This window comes from Miscanthus floridulus, chromosome 10 (assembly GCF_019320115.1).
Source record: "Miscanthus floridulus cultivar M001 chromosome 10, ASM1932011v1, whole genome shotgun sequence".
Classification (NCBI taxonomy): domain Eukaryota; kingdom Viridiplantae; phylum Streptophyta; class Magnoliopsida; order Poales; family Poaceae; genus Miscanthus; species Miscanthus floridulus.
In genome coordinates, this window is record NC_089589.1 from 139206179 (window position 1) to 139215251 (window position 9073).

Sequence of the window (9073 nt, forward strand, 5' to 3'; positions counted from 1 at the left end):
AAACGCCAAGCTACTTCGCTTTCGGAGGCATCGTGTCTCAGGAGTGGAGCTTGGTGCATGCTAGATGAGCGCTGGTTGGGGAGGACGAGCCGTCGGGCGAACGCTGGTTGGGGATGATGATGCGTGAGCTTTTGACTGCGGAGAAGCCAACGGCGGACGAGTGCTTGGAGCGAAACCATCGCGCACTTCTAAGTAGTGTAGAAGACGAATGGAACGGTCCAAGGTGTATCTAAAAATTATTATTGTACCATTGATCTAGAATTTAGAAATGAGGGAGTAGCAACTTCTGGCGTATTTGGTATAGCCTCACCTTGCCTCGCTCAGGAAGGTTAGGCATGCCAGCACCAGTGGACGATACCGGCTTGCAGCAGGCTAGCTAGAAAGATATTGGAAAGTGCAGAAACCAAGGTAGCGAGCAAGACAACCAATGCCTTGATCTTCCTTGTCCAGACAGGCAAAGCAAGCATCGGCAAGAGAACGAACCAAACGCGCCCTTGTATGCTAGTCCGTGCAACTGCTTGCGCGGGTTGAGTACTAGTAGCTTTAACTTAGCAATAGTAACTTCTCCGTTTTTTCTGGCCTCCAGCTGAGTGGGATTATTTGATTGAAATTTCAGCAGCCGCTTCTTCGAAGGTGCAGTTAACGGCTAAAACTCCCCATGCTGCAGCGGGCTCCATACATGATAGGCACCGGCAGCATGTTTGAAGAGAAGGGTGAGGTTCTTGGCATGTTTGAAGAGAAGGGTGAGGTTCTTGTGTGGAAATGGCAATGCCACGGCACGGCCGGCCTGCGTGGCGTTTTATTTTTACGCAGCAGCTAGGGTAGTGGATATACGAGGAAAATCATGCATGATGTTCCTTCATTTCGTCATTCACGATAGCCGGTGAATTGACCATACACTACTGGAAACTAGATTTTTTCTGTATGCCCTATAATTTCTGCCGGTTACACAAAAACTCACAGGAAAAATATAATTTATCCTGTCGGTTCCGCAAACCCACAGGAAAATACATATAACCCTGTCGGTTAAGATGATACGCACAGGAAAATTAGCTCATAGGATAATTACCTACAATTTCCTGTAAGTTATGTAATTTTCCTGTCATATATATGCACACAGGGTAATTTAGGACCAAAAGCGCGCCAATTTTCCAACCTATTTCGCGCTTTCGCGGGCTTCTTCGCGCTTTCGCGGGCATATGTTGGCGCCTATGCCAGGGAATGGATTTTGATAAAAAAAACTCGTCAAACCTTATCCTTATCCCCTAGCCAGCGCCCTCACGCACGGGTGCCCACCCCCACCAGACGCGTCGTCCGTCCACCTCCACCACCCAGCTCGGCCGGTGGCCCGCCCGGCTTGGCTGGCCACCCGTTCGCCACAAACCAGGCGCCGGCGCCCCGGCCGTCCATTTCCCTCCAACCAGCCGCCGGCGCCCCGGCCGCCTGTCCGCCTCCCGCTCGGCTGACTGCCCGTCCGCCTCTAGCGCCAGTCGGCGTCCGTCTCCACGCTGAAGGCCGCCGCCCGTCTGCCTGCAGCATCGCCTAGATCGACGCCCGTCCGCCCCAAGCCAGCCGACCACCTCCATGCAGCAAGTCGCCACCACGCCGATGCCCACATCAATGTTGCCACTTGCCTGATCCAAGCCTCCGTACAGGCGTATCTAAGGTTTGGCTCGGATCCACTGCACCACTTGCAATATCCTGCAGTCTTTCCTCCATCTAATGTCATGTGAATCTATAAGTAATTGCATGGCGTGAGCCCTTCCTTGAGCCCTTTCCCTTTTTTATGTGGAATGTGATGGATTGTGTGGTGGTCATCGTAGGTAGCATCTTCGTTCACCGGATCCGTCACTTTCCACAAGAATCTGCTATGCCACTGTCTTGATTGAAGAGGTCTGTTACCTTCAGTCACATTTTGCTATGCCACACATCAGAAATTGAGAAGCACCACAGAGGTTCACTTGTAGACTTAAATTTACTGACGTTCCTTTCATGATTGGTATTGCTAATTTTATTCATAAGCGATGTTTCTTTCACTGTTGTTTCTACAGCCAACAGCAGCAATAGAAGCACCCATAGTCATCTTCAGTTGCCCTTTTGCTTCAAGGTACAACTATTTCTTTTCGCTCTATTTAGTAATCTGCTCTCCAACTAATAGAGATGCATGGTTGTTATGTTATGTTTGCCATTGTATTCTGTGTGGTTGTATCGGTTTAGATTTGTTAACTTTGGTAGGCAAATGTCTTGGTTCTAGAATGATAGGATCTCTTTGAAGTCGTACAATGCAAGCTTCTTTTTTGTTTGAAACAATGTGACATAGCCAACATGCATGGTATGAATTAGTAATTATTTTTTTCATATTTGAAAACACAAAGATAATTGAAATGCCACGCACATGGATGTATAGTGGTTGGCAGTGTGCGAAAGCTCCATCTAGTGAATGGACAGAACAAACTACTGAATTCCTAGATAATGCATTCTCTTTATTAGGTGTGGTTGAGAATGAGACCATTAAGTGTCCTTGTGCCATGTATCGAAACTATTTTAAGCTGAAAAGGCATACTATTGAGCTCCACTTGTGTAAATATGGTTTTAAAGAAGGCTACGAAATTTGGACAGAGCATGGCGAGAGCCATGTTAGTACAATGATTATTGCCCAACAGCTAATAATGAGGGTTTCAATGAAGTTCATAGCCCAGCCGCTAATAATGAGGGTGATGAGGCTCTGGATGGCATTGCCCAACATGGAAGGTGAAGACATGGACGACGACATAATAGTGATGAAGCTCTAGATGGCATTGCCTGCACTGAGGACAGGGATGAGGACGAGGAAATGGATGACGATGATGACAATGCAAACGTCGGCAGCAACATTGGTGGCATGAATGATGGATCCAACAGCATGGTGAACATGGTAATATGAAGCATGGTTGGTGTTGGCTCATATATCGATGGACTGCCCTTTTGTCTTTTGAACATCTAACTGTTAGCTGATTATGATTGGGTTAGGTGTTGAAATAGTATAGCTGATCATGAACAGCATCTTTTGGTAGCATGGAGAACTTGATGACTTTGGTAGTAGAATGTTATAAAGACTTGTGCTGTGAAGGCACACATATATAGCCTGGTGGATGTCCTGTGATGTTGGCTTTGGTGGAACCTTCATCTGCTAGTAATATGAATGTGATGTAGCCTATCTCATTTGAATGCTGGAATGTGGATATGAAATGCCTATTATTATTGCCTGGAATGAATGTATTATTTGAATCTGGCACCCATTTTCATTATTGGGCTTGTGATATTATTCTGTCGATCAAGCTCACAGTAAAATTATTAACTTGATGTCTAGTTATTTTCCCTGTGCGCAGAGACACACAGGGAATGTATTTACCTTGTCGGTTGCAAAATAAATCCTTGAGGGTGTGCGCCTACAGGAAAATTATTTAACCTGTCGGCTACCAAAGATTTTTCCGAGAGGATCGCGCACAGGAAAAAATCTATTTTCTTGTCGGTCTACTATTTTTTCTGTGCGCGATAACCGACAAGGATATTGATTAATCTGTCGGTTTTTGGCGCGTGAATAAACCTGAGCACAAAGATTTCCTTGCACACGGAAATCCCGAGAGGGCAATTAATTTTGACGGCCAACCTACAGGCAAATTTATTTTCCCTGTCATTTTATCCCTGACGGTATTGGCCTGTCGGGTTGCCGACATGATTAATTTTCCTGACAGTTTTTATTATATCCCTGTCGTGTTTCGATGCATTTCGATGCACAGGAAAATTAGTGTTTCCAGTAGTGATACTGTAAGAAACTCAGCGGAAACAACAATAGGGAAACCAGATACAGAACAGGCAAATAACCCGAATACTTCAAGATGGAGGCTGAGGATCAGGTACTTTTCACAATCTATTCTTTCCATGTTCTCGACTAGTGGCTCAGCATAAATCCAAGGCTAACACGACGCATTCAGCGTTGGTGAGAAATCTTTCATCGTTATGATTACAAACATGTAGGCAAAAGATAATGGTGGGCCAGTATTTATCCATCGTATTCCTCATTGGCAAATTTGTCCTCCGCATAGCAAACCGCAACCACGGGGTTCCCACCGAATTTCCTTCCGTGCAATGCCGTCTTTGCTTTGGCAGCACCATCAACATCTGCATATTCCAGAAACACATGCAATGGCAAGCCCATGCATCAGAAACAATTCAATACAAATGTTACAGTACAGTTTAAACCTCAAATCATAGTAAGGCTCACCTTTCCAACTCCTGCAACTGGCTGTCCACTGGGGTCAGGACGTGGGATCACAACTTTCACCAAATTTCCTGAGGAAAAGATTTTTCTTTATGAGTACTGACTACTGTAACTGTACTGACTAATCATCATACCCAATTGAATCTGAAACTATTGGAGTCAGAAATGGCATATTGAGAAAAGGAAAAGATGGAGAAGTTAACTCTAATTCTGCTGGAGATCAACAGTAAGTATTTGCCTGCTTCTAGCCTCATGTCTTCCATAATGTCCTCATACTCTTCATCATCTTTCAATTCATCTGCACTTACCACCTGGGTGAGACAAACAACCTTTGTAGGCGGTGCTCCAACTTGATACACAAGTTTCTGTTCACAAGAGCAACTCTCAGGAACAGAACCCAAGATCAACGGTAAACATACAACCTGACTGACATAATAGAACAAAACATTGCCATGGATGATAATTACATAGTTTGGTCTATACCTGTAACTGCACCTGTTGCTGTGCCTGTAATAGGATACTTTCCTGCTCTCCCTGGTTTGCTCGTTTGACAGTAAGGATTTTGTCCCCCATCTTGATACCATTTAGAGCAGCGCAAGCAATGTCAGTGACATTGAGGTCCTGGTAAACACAGAATGCATAGCCCTTTGAGTTACCTGTTTCCCTATCCTTCACAAGATCAAATCCACATAGAGGACCAAATGATTCAAGCAACTCCTGAACTTGAGCTTCAGTGAAGTAATAGGGAAGGCCACCCACAAAAATACGATCTGGACCTTCTAACCCTCCAGCAGATCCTGCTGTTAGGCCAACTGCAGAAAGATTCAGATTGGGGCTTGGCTGGCTTGGGCCCAGTGCAGCAGCCAGAGAAGGGTTATAGTCTGTTGGCCTTCTAACCTTCACTGGCGCCCCTTCAAACAAAATGCCATCCAGGGCTATTGCATTGCTTGCTTCCTCGACAGATCTCATTTCCACAAAAGCAAATTTCTTATCATGGTTTATGTAGACATTAAGAACAGCATCGCCTGGACCAGCAGTGTTTCCTCCAATAGCAGCCATGACTTGATTAAAGTAAACTGCCACTGTCTGCAAAAAAGAAAAACCAACTGAACCAACAGTTGCAAGTTATATGCACAAGTGATGTAAATTAACCCAACTTCTAGTATATGGACCTGTTCATTAGCAGATGGAGCAAGGCCACCAACATAAACACGCCGAGCATGACGACTAGCCTGATAGACAAGGATGTTGGCACATTGTTTATTGAAACCTGCAGCAAATTATCAACAAGAGAACCCCATACCTGTTGAGTCATTGCTTGTGGCTGGATGACAAGGGGATTGAACTGATTCAAGAAAACGAATATGGTTACAAAGCAACAAAAGTCCAGTTCAGAGATTAAAAAGGACTTCTAAATTCCTTCAAAGTTAAAGATACAAAGATACTAAATGAAGGAACAATCACCTGTCCACCAACACCAACACCAAAAGGAAGGAGCATGTTTGGAAACATGCCAGTAAAAGAAGAGCCTGTTATGCCTACAATGTTGCAATAAATTTCAAGTAGGAGGTGTAATTAATTAGCAACTAAGGTATTGCTCCTGAAAAACTGTATAGACCTAGAAGATGGAGGCAGTGGGGCAAGTGACCAAATATTGCCTTCTTATACCATATACATACACAAAACAAACAAACAACAATAAGAACAGAAGCAGAAAATTTTGCTCAGTTTTCAGTTATTAGATAACGGTAAAACAAAAAGTGAACTTATTTGCACTAGAAGATGTTATCGCACATATAAGATCTCTAGCGGATGCTTAAAGGGTACAGAGAGAAAGCAATCATTTGTTCACACTTTCACTATAGGTGTATCCTTCAGGACAAGTATCTCTCCAAGCACTTTATTCAAGGCTACAATAAATAGTCCCACTTTATTATTTCCTCAAGCTATCACCTTATTCTAGGTGACCATCATTTAGCACTTTTGTATTGGAGTTAGGGGTGCAACTTAAGGTGCTTGGAGGTATGGCATCTCCAAGAAAATGTTCAGCAGACTCTACTGAAGATGCCAATTGCCAAAGATTGCAAAGTTTTATGGTGCCCAGCATTATTGGCCTCCTTTGGAACGCAGGAATTTCATAGGAATCTCACAGGATTTAGTTTAATTTAATAATTTCACAGGAAAAACACAGGATTCGGGAAACAATCCCACATTCCAAAGGGGGCCTCAGTATTCACTGATGCAAAGTTCAAAAATTATTACTGGGCTGATGAAATGCTAGGAAATTGTAGTAATGGCAATTGTCATAACAACAGTATAGCAGTGTGATGGAAATGAGTGGTTGGTGAGTAACAACTAAAAATAAACTATACAAAATTGCAGAGATAAAAATACAAATAGTTAACTGAGTTGATGAGAGCATACTTGGGGTTGGAATAACAGGAAACGTAGAAGCTGCTTGTGGGGGTGGCGCATCGAACCCACTCACTCGCTTGCTGCTTCAACTCAACATAATGGGTATCAGTGAATGATGTGAAACTGAAGTATAAAATGGAAGACCGAATTTTGAATACTACATGAGATGAGTGATAATATCTAACAAAGGCATAGATGCTATCTCTTAGCTAAAGCAATTAGCCGCACTTATTGAAATATGCATTGTGCATGGCTCAAATGAATTTTGAGGCAATAAGGGGCAAAGGCAAAATACAGGAAAATTTTAAACATAATACATATAGGAAAACACATCGATTTGGCTTTTCTGCATAAGTAGTGGTATCAAGGCCAAAAGGTAACTTCAAGATGGTATAAACAGGTTGTGTGTATAGACATCAATAACTGATTATACACCCATTCAGGACCTTCATTTTCTTACCTTCTTGAACGAGAACGAGATCAAGATCTGCGATCCCTGCCCCTTGATCGAGAACGATGCCTCCTGTGGCCATCTCTTTCGCGGTCTCTTCTCCTGTACCAGAATTAAAAATTCGATACATAATACAAGCAAACTATAAATGTGAGTCCCTCACTAACAATCTGAAACACTGTCCGGAACATAATTGAGTAAATTTTCATGAAAATCAACAAGAACCAAAATGGCCACTCTTGGAAAAAAAGCACTGTTTCTTAAGCATGATAAGGTGCATGTAAACAGAGATACCTTTCAGAATCACGGCCTCTGTGATAATCATGGTTGTCAGGACAGTCTCGGTGTTCCTTCCTATCCTGATGATGTCTGTTGTGGCGATCCCGTTCCCTCTCTGTCCCTGTCCCTTCCTTGATCTCTATCCCTGTGATGATCCCTGTCCCTGTCTTTTTCTCTATCCCTGGATTTTGACAACCCATCGTCAGGCGGATGAGTCTCGCCCTATAGATAAAGAGTATAGGACAACATTAGTCTAAATTTATCGACATAGAAAAAAAGATTAGCTAAAAAGAAGAGTATTTCTCTAGATGACAGAATAAATCCAGGAAAAAGGGCGCAGTACACTTGCAGTAAGTCTGCATTATGAATAACCAAGAGTTTGAAAGGCATGTGGCCAGTGTTTCCAAGCACTTGAGGTTTTAGCATCCTCAAGTAGCTTCCCCAGTTGCATCAACTGGGCAGGTCAAGGCTTAAGGAAGTATAGGTTCACAATTAGAGTGTATAACAAAGTTGCACTTCCTTATTCATTTTTTTGAGTTCCGGAGTCGTTTTAACTTTTAGGTGGTATGATGTTGAACAATTAATAACATCAGCACATCGCAAGCCATAAAAAAAAGGGACCCATCAAAACCAATTATTACAAATGTACCAGCAGGGTTCGAAACCCTGCTGCCTTGTCTGTAAGAAAAACAGCAAAAAGCATCATCGCTAAAAACAAATCTGGTCACGCATTTAGCTAGACAGAAAGACGTGAGCAAATTTGCTCCGTGTCGGCCTTCCACCATTGCATTGTTCCACCCAGTGATTAACAGATCCACAAAAGCAAGACCAAACTAAAAAACCTTTTATCTATGCACTAATGCAGCAAGCAATTAAGCAACCTACCAGCGCTGCTGACAGCAGCCATGTCAGCAAGCGAACGGATCTGCTGCAGCGATCTGAAAGCAACCAAAGCTCAAAAAGGGGCACCCACGCCGAGTGGAGCACACATCCAGGTTGAAACCCCTAAACCACTCCAGGCTCCCCGACTAGGTCCACCATCCACCGCACCCGCATGGATGGGTCGAACAGCGTAGGATTCGGCGAGGCTCAAGGCGGCAAGTACGGACGGATCAAAACGAGGGTGGGCACCGTGGCCCCAGGAAATTTCGGCACGGAGATCGGGTTCCCAGCACAGTAAGGAGGGGTTAGCGGGGATCACCTCGGGGCGGAAAGCCTCCGCACAATCCTCGCCGCCGCCGCCGCCGCCGCCGCTAGGGTCATCAGACATCTCAGGAGCCACGCTGCTCCGGCTGGATGGTTTGGGGGGGCTTTCGCTGGCGTCGTCGCGAGTAGCGAGGCCGAGCTTCTTCTGTTCCTTAAATTTTTATGGACCTCTCTCTACCGGAACGCGTCGGCGACCCAATTTCCTATTGGGCTTATACGGGCCTGCCTGCTTGTAGTTGGACGAAAATCTTTGCTAAAGTCAATGGTCGGTCAATCGCCGCCTGCTTGAAGGAGGTGTCTTCGGTGGTGCCGCCAATCTCGATGGAGTATTTCATTTTTGATGTTACTAAAATGTCATAACATCTATAGTGTTTTAAAATGGTGAATGAAACATCTGCAGCCAATGATTGTTTCATTTATTGTTTTATAGGCTAGTCATAACATTTAATACGCTCATGATT

General features: G+C 44.0%; 1 pseudogene; it reads right to left on the minus strand.

The window, feature by feature from the left end:
* Positions 1–3897: 3897 nt before the first annotated feature.
* LOC136487359 (splicing factor U2af large subunit B-like) lies at positions 3898–8768 on the minus strand (annotated as a pseudogene).
* Positions 8769–9073: the final 305 nt, after the last annotated feature.